Raw genomic sequence first — 15,329 nt, 5'->3', positions numbered from 1 at the left:
GCCCAATCAGCTAGAGGTTCTTACCGCCACCTATACGTATTATTGAGACAACTAAACGTAGACATAATTTGGATTTAATCGTGGAGTAATCGTAGTGATACTATCAGACCTTATCATATAGTGATGTCAGTCGTAGCAATCGTGTTGACCGTATCGAAACGTATCCGAACGTATCGGCTCGTAGCAGATCGTGCACTCAATATAGGGGGACCGGTACAGTGAAAAGTTTCCCAACAGAAAGTTGGACTCGACACGGCGAATGTGCACGCTTCAGTGGCTTGTCTCGAAGTGATTTCTGGCTAAACATGCAGTATGATAATACTCCGCTATAAATAGTCATCGCACGTGCAATTCTCTACACATCTATCAACTATTACAGCCGTAAAAAATCTATTGTTGACGATTCTGAATGGCAGTAATATTGAGCTTTTTGGTTATTACAGCAGCTTTAAAAAATACGTTTGTTTTATTTTTTAAATTGCTTTATCATTAACTGTACCGCTAGGAGCGGCATCTTTTGGTTTAGTACAAATAATATTTCTGAAAAACTTGCGTTAGGCAAGAACATGATACTAGCAGTAGTTTAATTTTACTTTTACAAGGTTCTTAAAACAATTGTTGAGTTGCCTAACCTGCGTGTTTCTAAATTCAATTTCTTGTTCCAGCTTTATGTTATGGTTCGTAAAAAAAGTAGTCTTGATTATCCCGGCCTGTCAATCAGACGTAGAATGGTCGGTAGACTGGTTAAGCGAGACTAATTTCAAAACAAGGGCACTCGCAACCATCTTTCAGTGTATTATTTATGGATGGTTAAATGGTTATAGCGTATTAAGTACAACATGACCGTTTATTTAGTGACTACATGTATAAATGTGCGAAACTGATTTAAGGCTTGGTGTATATATATAAATATTTTGGTGTAATTGTCGAGATATTTGGAGATATTTATTTATGGTGGGTCACCCTATCAATAGGGACAATCCTGTCGTAAAGCATCGCACGACAGTGGGAACCTGACATTAACGACACATTACGTCGATTCTGATATGAATAAATCAAATTCAACGGTTGTTTAAAATTCATATTTGTGGGGAAAAAATAATATCTGTAAAATATATTTAAGATTAAAGATGGGTTCCCAGAAAAGTATTTATCGGGTGGTTATTTCCCATAAAAGTATGGTAATTTTGGTATATATGGAAAGTAGAGATATCCAATCTTACTAGAAAAATACTGGATTCCCCGAAAAACAAAAACACCCATGGAGCGTATACAGGACAAAAATGTAAGGGTTCCCCTTATCAACAGCCCGACGATTAGGAATTTCTGCACGCGTGATGTCAAAGGTCACACGCGAACATTGAGCGCTTGATGTACAAGTTGATAAACTGTATGAAGAGTTAGACGTACAACACTTTCTGAGATAAAAAAATGACGGAAAAAGACGCTGGTAGTGGATAATCCGAGAATTTAATTAGGATTCGATATTTGTAATAAATAGTAAGCGATTAAAGACAACATCGTCTTATGTATGCAATGAATTCTCCTCTGACTTCAAAGAGAGGCAAGTCACGTGACGTAAACATGACCTGGTTTGATCGAATTTTTATAGCATCTTAATACTTTGATATTAGCGTAAGACCGACGACGATTTGATGGGCATGTTTATGTTGTTTATGTTTTTAAACAGGAAATGCTTTAATATTAAACGGAATTGGGCATTGTGTGTATGGGGATGTAAATGAAAACCTTGCATTTCGATATCATGTTCCAGTAAACGTTGCAAGTATATAGCGATTATTCGTATCACTCTTCTGAAGAGTAGAAACAGTTTTCAAGCATGAAAAGACAAATGAAGGAGCCCAAGGATATGGTACCAAGTGTGGGGATATCATAGACTACATGAAGACAAAAAAGGTAAATCGAAAATTTAAAACTCGGCTACTGTACTACATAATTCAGAGTATCAATTGAGTGATAATACCTGTTGTAATACTTTTAGTAGAATTTTTGCTCGAGAAATAACATATTCGCATAATATGTGATATGTACTTAAAATACTTAAATCAACTTAGTCTGTAATTGACAGTTGACACATGGGTCGTATGTAGGATGTGGCGACCGGTTTGACAATGTACGCTCTCCACGTCAGACAGAAAGACTCATGGTGCTACATATTCTATTTGGTTGCCGTGACAGTTTCGACCTTTAGGGTAAGCAGAAAATTTGGAAGAAGATTAGAAGAAAAGAGAGTATGCATCACACGTTGGATGTGGGGAGTTCTCTCGTAATATTTTCCACATCTAACCAGTGACTGCATAGCACTGCATAGTCTTACATATTCTAATTTGATACCGTAACGCAGTTTCGACCTTTGGGGTAAGAAGTCACTTTAGAAGAAGAATACATATTTGAAGACGTTAAGAAGAAAACCTGTACAATCCAGCAACAGAAAATTTCTGGTGGAAAAAAAGAAATCTGGTGGAGATATTCGAAAAAATGTGTTAAATTTGTTTAAAGACCAAATAATATTAATTTAAAGTTAAAATCTGATTAGAAACTAAGTATTTAAAATTTAACTGTATAGAGAATAAATTACAGTCATTCATAAGTTTAGATTGATAGGTTTATTAAACAATATAATATCATGAGTTAGGTATGTATATTATCGGGTTAACATGACCTGTAGTAAATCTGTAGTAAAATTAAAGTTAAAGAGAAAGTTTAGGGAGTAGGTTTTAAAAAAATAATAATAATAAGGAAACAGAATAGGGAATAAAATAAGGAACAAATGTTGTCTCCGGATCGCAGTGAGAACGACGGCAGAGCTAAGGATGAAATTTGTGAGTGATTAACTCTAGTTTCCTAGTTGGCCGTACTTTCTACTGTGATTCGTTAATTTGTGTTTTTTTGTTGTTTCGTATACTATATAATTTTGAGGCCTTAGTCCAGGCCTTAGAGTTGTTGTAATTTGACTTTTGATTAAAAAGTTAGGTTATGTTGAAAATCCCATATGGTTCATCTAGGGATGTTGGTTATAGTTTTCCTGGAAAAAAACTAAAATTAAAGGCTCGTTAAATTGTGAGATTATCGCAGTTTTGTTATATAGTATAGTATCATTGATATTTGCCTGTTGCATGGATAATTATAGGGTTTAGCACATAGACGTTTTAAGAGTCTCCTACCTGATTTTCTAGATTTCTGCTACATTTATGAATAGTTATATAATTCTACAGATGTTGGTATGGTTATTGTAAAGGATTCAAGGGATCTTTTACCCAATACCGAGCAAAAAGTCTTAAAGAAAGGGAAGAATGTAATACTTTTAGTAGAATTTTTGCTCGAGAAATAACATATTCGCATAATATGTGATATGTACTTAAAATACTTAAATCAACTTAGTCTGTAATTGACAGTTGACACATAAAAAAGAGCTATTTATCGAAAACATATGTCACTCATTTACCACCAGAATTACACGTGAGTGGAATTATTCTAATTGCATCATTTGGTTTAAAGTAACCAATCCTATCGTTAATTGCACAGGTTCAGGGCCATGAACAGGCTTTCTGTGCGTGATCTGCGGGAGTCTTATAAAATAAATCATAGTAAAGTTGTAAGTCAGACTTGCATTAGATTCCAGAGATCGAGGGTACATCTGAGTTCCTAGACAGCCGAGAGGCTGGATAGGGTGGAGAAGTGGTTTTAGCTATATAGTATTGTAATTTGGGCTATGCTTGTATCCATATATGTATTCAGCTATATAAAATGTAGAAGCAAACTGTTGCATTGTTATTCCTGGTAAGACAAACGTCTTAAGAAACTGTAAGAAGTAAATACACAACGTGAAGCAGAAGTAAAGACAGCTAGAGACAAATTCTAGACGATCACAAGGCTACAGAAATATGTAGTAAGAAAAGATGCATGGGTCGTACGTAGGATGTGGCGACCGGTTTGACAATGTACGCTCTCCACGTCAGACAGAAGACTCATGGTGCTACATAGTCCGTAACTTTTATCTTTTTATCGGTATTGACAGTAAAATATTTTGTTAAACGCCCACATGTCCATGGATCTGTAGGTCCGATGATCTGTCCGTCCGTCAACAATTGGCTTGGTAACAGTTTTTAATTTTAACGGATGTTATTCAAATTTGATGTGATATTCAGCGTGTTATCTACCACGCTGAAACAAAATTATACCAGTAAATATTTTATCCGTATAACTTTTTTCTATAATTTACAGGAATTCAATTTTTAAATACGGAAAATAAATTTATGGTAATTTTTGTTTCCAGAGCATTCTCTCCGTTTTTTAAAATATAGGCCTATTTCAAAATCTATAAACCAAAAAATAGCCTTAAATAAAAGAAAAAGATAATTAAGACACATTTTAGTCATTGAACCTCTTTGAAACATTATGAAAAGATGATTCTTAAATAAACCAGTATGCATTGAAAATGGTAGATTATTAGAAAGGAAAAGAAAATCATCCCAAAAATTTGATAATGCAGGAGCCATTAAAGGCATACTGCGGGCTAAGGCTTGACATATATTAAAATTCACTCACTTCTCAAGGCTTGAAATATATTAAATTCACTCACTTCTCAATTGAATATGCCGCATTTGACACTTTGTTGACTCCGCTACTTTTCAGTGGGGCCTATTTCGTTGTTGGGAACAGATCACGAAATTAAACTTACGACGTTCAATTACTGTTGCAAAATGGAATATCATCGCGAGTGACCTACGCTTGTCCAGTGTGAATTCGTAAATTTCAGGGCATTCCGGCGTTTATTCACGTCAAATAGAATATTAAATCCATTATAGAATGGAATAAAATATTTGGCCCTAAAGTCCTGTTTAATATTCCATAGAAATACATAAAACACGTAATTTGAAGAAAATATTCACACTTTTAACATATCCCCCCCCCCTCCCCAAACATCAATTAACAGAATAAAAGAGTTACATGTAAACATACATTATGCAAGAGCTAAATCTGTCAATTGCAGGTCTTTCTATAGGCCTGAAACGTTTTCTAAATTATTAATTAGACATTAATTAACTTATCGAGACTATAATCAACTCTCGATGGCATCGCTAGCCTGTGATATTTACTGGATTAGAACCCGGTCTGCGGCTTCTGATTAAGTCAAAAAATGGATAATCGAGACTATGTTTTTTATCGTACCGACTTTAGTAATGATGATCGAGGCTAGGCCCAAATTTCAATCGCTAAATAATCGGTTCAGGCTGGGTCAATTTGACTGAAATTTTCAGCAAATTCCCTTGACATTATCTAGTTTTTAACTATTATAGTGAGAACTGCCAGCTCTTTATCTAATCTCCCATAATGTATCTTTAAATAACCGAACTGGCACCCTTCTTTCCGAAAACATTGTTAACACGATAGGGGCTACAGTTTTAACCGTATTTATTTCAAATTTGGTGTGAAGCATTTGAGTCTAGAGAGGAAAATTCCTACCCACATTCAGCGCTCTGCGGCCTGTACCGAAACTATCCCTTTCCCCGAAGTTATGTGGTATGCCAATAGAGGCTGTAGTTTTTAAGAGGTGTTTTTCAAATTTGGTGGGAAGCATGGATCATGAGAGGATGAACCCTATCGAATTCCAGCCAAAACTCTTGTGAACGCTACAGAGCTTACAGTTTTGAACGAATTCTTTACAAATTTGGTGTGAAGTACTGTGATCATGAGAGGGTGGACCCAATCGATATTCAGCGTTCTGCAACCTCCCTTTTACCGTTGGTATGAAGCACTGAAGTCACGAGAGGACGAACCCCTGTGGAAAGCCTCCATGTATGTTTTAACATGGAGTCCATTAAAGACTTTTGATATTTAAGAGCACAGGGGAAAAAATAAGTCAAGCATCTTATATTTTACAACAAATAGGTGTTATAGTTGCGTATCTACATTTTGAAAACATGAGATACTCCTAATATTAACATTGTTAACTTTACGTTAACAAAAGAAAATATTAGATCCGGGGATCAAATGCATCGACATTTTATATATATTTCAATGTGTATTCTATTTTAGTCAATGTTGAGATAATAACTTTAACAAAAATCAGGACATTGTCGTATAAAAACTATTCACCGTGACACGAAATACTAAGCTACACAACGTATTACTTACATGTCAATAATTTTAACCTATACGACTGTATAAAGAATAAAGTGAGGAACTTAAAATAACTTTAGTGTACAGAGGAGATTAAAGGGTTATATTCATATTTATACACACGTGTACTTTGTGAAGGGTTATAGTTTTTGTTGTTGAAGTGTTTATATTTGACTTACTGTAACTGTCTAGATCCTTTCCAGTCATTAATTTAATTTCACATTTCCCTTGGCAATTGGAATTCGAGTAGGTCATAGTGCCGCTGCTCGGGCAAAATTTCCCTCATAGCACACATACAGGCACATGCTCGTCTTCATTAGCCCAGTCGGGACAGAACAGTAGGACGTTAAACCCAATTTCAATTCATTTTATTTGTTCTATATAATCACAATTATATTTATACTGTTTCAAAAATATTTTTTTTCAGTAAATATATTACACGTTTATTTTAAAATCCATGCGTAGATAGACCTTTACGAGAGGTTTTTACACAAAATCCCATCTTCATTAGCCGGTTAAAGCAGAAACGTAGGACGTAAACCCCACTGCATTCATTCATTCATTCATTCATTGTTACACGAAATAAAGTTGAGGTTAAGCTGAAATTTGTATCCGGTAACGATCAATGAATAGGAAAAATACAAAAAAAGTCTTGAAATGGATTAGTCCATATAGATAAGTACGAACACGCACCTCCTTGATTTTGATCCTAAACTTGTTGATTCTTTAACACAGTGGAAAAACCAATATAAATGTTTGGGAAGATTTAACATTTCGTTGAGTAGATTTTTTATTGACGTTCTTTAGAAAAAGGTGGAAAGCCTTATCCACGAAAATGGATATATTGGATATATAAAGACAATCGGAGTCCAAAATACCACGGTCATTTTTCTGAAATTAATAAATTAATTGCATTTTTTTCATGAAATATTGAGGCCATTCTCCAAAATAAAGATCATGCCGATCAAGGATAACTTGTATGAAAATCTAAACCTTGATACACTAAAAAATATATGTATTATATGGCTAATAAAAAATGTTGATAGTCGAGTGTTAGTATAATAAAAACCGCATCCATAAAAAAGATCATTTAAAAAATATTGGTGTCAATAAAAACTACATCCATATAAAATATCATAAAGTCAATTAAAACTACATCCATGAAGAAGGCCATAAAAATATTAATGTCAATAAAAACTACATCCATAAAAAAAAATCATAAAAAAAGTAGGTGTTAATAAAAACTGCATCCATAAAGAAGATCATAAAAAATATTGATAGACGCATGTTAAGATAATAAAAACTACATCCATAAAGATGATAAAAAATCTTGGTGTTAATAAAAACTTTATTCATAAAGAAGATCATAAAAAAAACCTTGGTGTCAATAAAAATTAGATCCAGAAACAAGACCATAAAAATAATATTGGTGGCAACAAAAACTGTATCCACAAAAAAGAGTGTCTATAAAAACTACACCCATAAAGAAGATCAAAAATATCTTCACGTCCGAACCATATTAAACCCCACACACTTCTGTTCAAAGTATAGAATGATCCTAGTCATATTGATAGAATTTGGGCGAAGATAATTATTGGAAAAATCTAAGATGGCGAAGAACATCTAAGATGGCAGCTCAATAGAACTTCATACCCAACATTCAAAATTTGTGATGTAGTAACGATTTTGTTAAAAAGTACAGTCATCCTATAGAATCGGCAAGTAATTATTTGTTGGCCGAACGGAGTTGATATTGGAGAAAATTAAAGAGAAGGGGGCATGGTATAAAGAGAGGGGGTTTCAGACGATTTATTTACCCTTGAATTTGATTATCTCGCTATACTATTATTATGAACGTAATAGACTTAATACTTAAGTCTTAATAGGCATATTACCAGCCTCGGTTTAAGGCTATTTTTAAAACATATTTTCCATGTGCATTGTACACCCGACTTCAATCTCCTTCTCTGTAACTGCACGATAACTATCACATCTTTTTTTTTACAAACAATAATGCAGTGCTGTTCCTTTTTTTAATTTTCTAAATCCAATGCCGAATTATTTTTGGAAAACGTTCAAAATTTATCCTTTCTGATGCCATATGTGGAATCAGGGAAAAATTAAATGCTGTACTTACATATCTGACATTCTTTGAGGTATTGCTGGAGTTCTATATTTCTTATGAGCGAGGCATGTGTAATTTAGTGGTATTTGATCGTGATGTCTATCATTGAGTCAAGTAGCGTGGTTTCCATCCCAAGCTTGTACGTGCCAATGAATAGAGAATATGTAGCACCATGGGCCTTTCGTCAAACGTGGAGAGCGGGTGACCCTAACCGGTCGAAACATCCTACGTACGACCCATGCATTTTTTCTTACTACATATCTTAGTAGCCTTGTGATCGTCTAGAATTAGTCTCTAGCTGTCCTTGCTTCTGCTTCACGGTGTGTATTTACTTCTTACTGTTTTCTTAAGACGTTTGTCTTACCAGGAATAACAATGCAACAGTTCATTTTTACATTTTATATATCATAGCGGCTTACATATGGTACAATGCATAATAGAATAAAGTCATCCTCTAAAATCTCATCCAGCTGATAGAAATTGCTACATCTTTTCCCTTCTGGAATCAAGCTGCTGTCTGGCGATTGCTCACAAATATGATAGTTTTGTAGCTTAGGTTTTGGACCTTCAATTTCCTAATTGGTCAAATATGATGTAAATAATTAAAGAGATTGGTTAATTGAGTCAAATGACGTCGAAACGCATCCGTATATGGTAATGGAACTTTACTGGAGAAACTTCCCATGAGATATCTGTTATCAACCTAGAATTAAATGTTTACCACATTATAACTCTTTTTTATGTAACCATCTGTCACTCATTCGCTAACTTGATTTAAGTACAAATATGTGAATCTACTAACTTGCCAGAGATATTTATTAATACAATAGAATGCTATCATTAATTATAAGAGCAAAATGTAGCAGAAATCTCAAAAATCGACATATATAATTATCACCCCCCCCCCCTCTTCTAAGATTTATGTGAAATGAAGAGGTAAGAGACTAAATTTGCATGACTAAACACTATAATTATTCATGCAACATGCAAATATAAATGATTACTATACCATAAAACAAAGCTGTGAAAGAAAAACACAAATAATCAAAAATCAAAAGTAAGCTCTCCAAAAAGTTCATAACAGTACTTCAAAGTCCTATGAAAATTCACTAAGCCTAAACTCAGAAAACACAAATTTGGTAAAAAGGTAAACCATTTCCTCTTCTTGGATTTCTATTTGTCTGTTTCAAGTATGATTGGTGTGAGACAAAACACAATTTTATCCGTCAATCAAACATGTCATTGCCATCAGACCAAGATCTAACTATTCCTAAGTCTTATTATTAACTCTTACTTTTAATTAAAATTAAGCTTCATTTCATTATTAATAAACTTTGATGTGTCTCTTTAATTATAAATCTCCAAACTAACTTTGACCTCTTGGCCTTAACTCGATCAGTAATGGACAATTTTATAATTGCGTTTTCTGTTTTAGAATTCTGCCAAAATAATTACATTATTATTTTATATTTCCCCGTCAGTAATGTGATCTTTTTGACCTAATCATTTACAATTTTGTATTTCGTTTTTTTATAAACACTATCCAACATTACATAAACATTTCCATTATTATTACATTAGCAAGGATGACACACAAATATGGCCAGTATCTGAATAACATCCCATTTTATCCTACAGTAGGACGTTAAACCCCATTTCATTTAATTTATCTAGAACTATGTCCTCAGTGAATGACTGCAGTTTCATCCACCCGAACATTAGTCTATAGTTATAAACTCTTCCAAAAAAATAGGGGATATTGAAATGCAAATACTTATGCAGGTTGTGATATGATAAATAGTCATGGACACTTGACATGCTTTGAGAGTATGTTCACAGATAAAGAACTTATCGCCCCAACACAACCACTGAGCTGCACGTCGGACACGCAATAGCGCCATACACGTGGGAGGGGTTGATGAAAACTGTCGCATGCTGGTTTATCCTATCAATGTTTGCTTTCCTATCGGTTCTTGCATAAGATTTACTGTTTAGCGTATCTTTGCTTTAGTGTGTTACGTTTAATTTGCAATTAGACGTCTTCTACATGATGAACATGCATGCTTCAAATGGGTTCTACACAGCGAGCAGTAGCCAACATGCTTAATGTGTCAGAGTCTTTGATCAGCAGACTGTGGAACCGGTACAACAAACGAACAATGTTGATGATAGACCTCGTTCAGGTCGTCTTAGAGCCACTACACAAGCCCGTGATCGATACATTCGTACACAGGTCCTGCGAAATCGAGGACAAACGGCCAATCAGCTTTCTGTAAACTTATACCAGGTTACAGGAATTCGAGTTACACCCCAAAAGATTAGAAATCGGCTACATGCAGCCCATTTGCATGCGCGACGACCGCGTGTTCTGCCTCCATTAACTCGCCAGCACATGGCAAACAGGCATGAATGGTGTAGGCAGCGTAGAAATTGGGGTAATCGTCGATGGGCGCGTGTAATGTTCTCAGATGATTCCAGATTTACTCTGGTTTTCACAGATAGGCGTGCTCGCGTTTGGAGGCGTGTAAATGAGCGTCATGCTAACGTTAACGTCAGACAGCATGACAGATTCGGGCGTGGGTCTGTTATGGTGTGGGGAGGAATCACCATGACTGGAAGAACGGACTTGCATATTGTTCAAGGAAGGGTCACTGGTGTGTACTACCGATACCGCATCCTGGCACCGATAGTTCAGCCATTTGCTCAACGTACAGGTCGACGTTTAATCATTCAAGATGATAATGCTCGTGCCCACCGCGCTCGTGTCGTGAATGACTACCTCCAGCGTCACCATATTGTCCGTTTCCCATGGCCAGACACGAGTTCTGACCTTTCCCCTATAGAACATGTCTGGGACATGATCGGGAGACGTGTTGGTCGACGTCAACGTCCAGCGACAACACTGCAAGAATTGGCCGTGGCACTGCAAGAGTAGTGGGTAAGATTGCCCCAAACCGTGATTGGACGGTTGATTAGTAGCAGGCCACGACGAATTGCTGAATGTCTGAGGATTGGTGGAGCAATTACTCATTATTAAGACAAAACTCAAAAAACGTCCATTTTCACTTTTGACAGTGTATCTCTTTGTGAGTGAAATGGGGCCGTCAGATAAGCCGCCCATATGAACTGTTTATGTTCATGTCATAGGCAATTGGCTTGTTATTAACATACACTGGTTACCTCTAATAAAAACAGCAGTGCATTTAACGCATCACGTGACTTCCACACACGTCAACTTTAATATATAGTGTTTATACCTATTGTTTTGAATAACCAGACTAGTAGGGTGACCCACCATAAATAAATATCTCCAAATATCTCGACAATTACGCCACAATATTTATATATATGCCAAGCCTCAAATCAGTTTCACACAATTATAGTCACTAAATAAATAATAGACTGAAAACTGGTTCCAAGTGTCGTCCATAACATCCAGACACTTTTGAGTAAAAGATAGGTTACGTGCCCTTGTTTTGAAATTAGTCTCGCTTAACCAGTCTATCGACCATTCTACGTCTGATTGACAGGTCGGGATAATCAAGACTACTTTTTTACGAAACATAACAGAAAGCTAGAACAAGAAATTGAATTTAGAAATTAGCACTTTAGACAACTCAACAATTGTTTTAAGAAACTTGTAAAAGTAAAATGAAACTACTGCTAGTATCATGTCCCTGTCTAACCCGAGTGTTTCAGAGATATTATTTGTACTAAACCAAAAGATGTCGCTCTTAACGGTACAGTTAATGATAAAGCAATTTAAAAAATAAAACAAACGTAATTTCTAAAGCTGCTGTAATAACCAAGAAGCTAAATTTTACTGCTATTCAAAATCGTCAACAATAGATTTTTTACGGCTGTAATAGTTGATATATTTGTAGAGAATTGTACGTGCCATGGCTATTTATCGACATTTATCAGTTCGAGACACGCAACTGAAGCGTGCACATTTAGCCGTGTCGAGACCAACTTTCTGTAGAGTGCACGGGTCACCGTACTACTAGTACAGCGTGACATGTCAAATTACAGACTCCTAACCACCTCGCGTGAACAATTTAAAGCAAAATTTAATTAATGACACAAAATAGCATTTAGCAAATATATATTTAACGTTTAAATTACGTTACGAAAGCAAAAATTAAATACATAAAATTATATACGGATAAAATTTACCGTATAATAACCCACTTTTCTAAAACAAGGTGTCCTATTCTTACCTTAACATCGAATTAAACTCGTATTAATGACTTTGCGATAATCTCACAATTTAACGAGCCGTTAATTTTAGTTACATCCCTAGATTTAATTACATGGGTTTTTTTTTTAACATAACTCAACTTTTTATTCAAAATTTAAATACCATAATCTTGAAACTTGGACTAGAATCTACTACATTAGTCTTAATTAGCTAAACAAATATACGAACGACACAAAACACAAATTTTAACGAATCAAAGCAGGAACATGCCAACTCTATCCTTAACTTTTTGATCCGGAGACAACATTAATTCCGTATTTATTCCCTATTCTATTTCCTTATCATTATTATTCCTTAGTTATATATATATAAAAAAAATAAAAATTAACTACCCCCTAGAGACTCACTTTAATTTCCATTTAATTACTCAAATTTACTATACTTACTACAGGTCATGTTAATCTGATAATATACATACCTAACTAATGACTAATGATATTATATTGTTTATAAACCTGTCTATCAAAATATGACTATATTTTATTCTCTATACAGTTGCATTTTAACATTTATTGTATTTTAGTCTTATATTACTATTATCTGGTCTGTAAACAAATTAACAAATTCAATTTTCTGCGAATATTTCCACCCCCAAACAAAGTTCTTCCACCAGATTTCTTTTTGTTCTTCCACCAATATTTTTCTCCACCAGATTTCTTTTTTTCCACCAGATTTCTTTCTGTTTGTTCGGGTTTTCTACTTCCAAAGTTGCTGCTTACCCTAAAGGTTGAAACTGAGCTACAGTACCAAATAGAATGTGTATTCTTCTAAGAAATGTCTTCCAGGGTACTCGATCTCGTAGTCACGTGCACCAAATCAAATATGTATTCTTCTTCCAAATGTCTTCCAGGGTACTCGATCTTTTAGTCACGTGCACCAAATCAAATATGTATTCTTCTTCCAAATTTGCTGCTTACCCTAAAGGTCGAAACTGCGTTACGGCACCAAATCAAATATGTAGCACCATGGGTCTTCCGTCAGACGTGAAGAGCGGGTGACCCTAACCGGTCGCCACATCCTACGTACGACCCATGCATCTTTTCTTACTACATATCTTAGTAGCCTTGTGATCGTCTTGAATTAGTCTCTAGCTGTCTTTGCTTCTGCTTCACGTTGTGTATTTACTTCTTACTGTTTTCTTAAGACGTTTGTCTTACCAGGAATAACAATGCAACGGTTCGTTTTTACATTTTATATATCATAGCTGATTATATATGGTACAATGCATAACAGAATAAAGTCATCCTCTCAAACCTCATCCAGCCAGATTCGCTGGGCGAGTCTGCTGATAGAAATTACTACATCTTTTCCCTTCTGGAATCAAGCTGCTGTCTGTTAATTGAGTCAAATAACGTCGAAACCCACCCTTGGAGAAACTTCCCATGAGATATATGTTATAAACCTAGAATTGAATGTTTACCACATTATAACTCTTTTTTTATATAACCATCTGTCACTCATTCGCTAACTTGATTTAAGTACAGATATGGGAATCTACTAACTTGCCAGAGATATTAATTAATACAATATAATGCTATCGTTAATTATAAGAGCAAAAATTCTAGCAATATTAATACATCGCCTGTCCAACCTCGTAGGTTATTTGTTATTTGTTCAAACAAATAAAAATCGATGTCACCTAGAGTATGATCATGAATAACACTATATATATATTATTTCTTTTAGCTATATCCTTATTATGTCAAAATAACGATTACTATAAATGGAGATATTTAAAACCGAAACAAAATTATGGACCCTTTTACAGTTTTTCCGAACAAAACACTACTGTATTAAAACAACGATTAATTTAACGGCAGTTGCTAATATATACTATTCAAAAAAAAGTAGGGGATATTTGATTTTGGGGGCATAATACTAAAATATGCAAATGACTACGAAAAAAGTCACTATAGAACCTAACAGAAGAAACATTTCCAGTTACATGTGACGCCCAAACGCACCAATAGCTACCGCATGGAATGCAGGTGATGCTTGGGATCATCATGGGGGTCCAACCCAAGATTTGCACGACTCTGACTTTGAATGTTACAGTCATTGTGGCATTGAATTCCAGGGTGGAAACATCAGTTTAATTGTTTTAGTGACCAGAAAACAAATTTTGATATGCGTCGGCTTACCCAAAATGAAAGGTTACGTGCCCTTGGCATGCTACAGATCGGCACAACACAGGCGGTTGTGGCGCGGACGATGAATGTTTCTCAGTCTGTCATAAGCAGGCTATGGTCCAGATACCGTGATACACAATCTGTACAGGACAGACCACGCTCAGGTCGACCAAGGGCGACAACTCAAGCCCAGGATCGATTTATCCGTACCTTGGCCTTGAGAAATCGTGTCATCACAGCAAATCAGATCAGCGCTCGTCTTCAAACAGACACTGGTGTGAGAGTGAGTGGCCAGACGATTCGGAATCGACTGCATAGGGGTCACCTTCGCGCCCGACGTCCTCGCGTGATCCCTTGTTTGAGAGATCATCACATTCAGGCAAGACGTCGTTGGTGTAGGGATCGTCAACACTGGGATAATCGACGCTGGAGCAATGTGATATTTTCAGATGAGTCAAGGTTCACTGTTGATTTTTTGGACAGACGTAGGAGGGTGTGGCGTCGTCGAAACGAGCGCTTCCAAGACGTTAACGTCATCAGACATTATCGATTTGGGGGTGGTTCTGTTATGGTGTGGGGAGGCATCACTGTTGCTGGAAGAACGGCTTTACATGTTGTTGCAGGGCGTGTTACAGGCCAGTACTACCAGGACAACATCTTGGCAGTCCAT

This window comes from Patella vulgata, chromosome 2 (genome assembly GCF_932274485.2).
Source record: "Patella vulgata chromosome 2, xgPatVulg1.2, whole genome shotgun sequence".
NCBI lineage: Eukaryota > Metazoa > Mollusca > Gastropoda > Patellidae > Patella > Patella vulgata.
Note: the sequence above shows the minus strand (reverse complement) of the source record.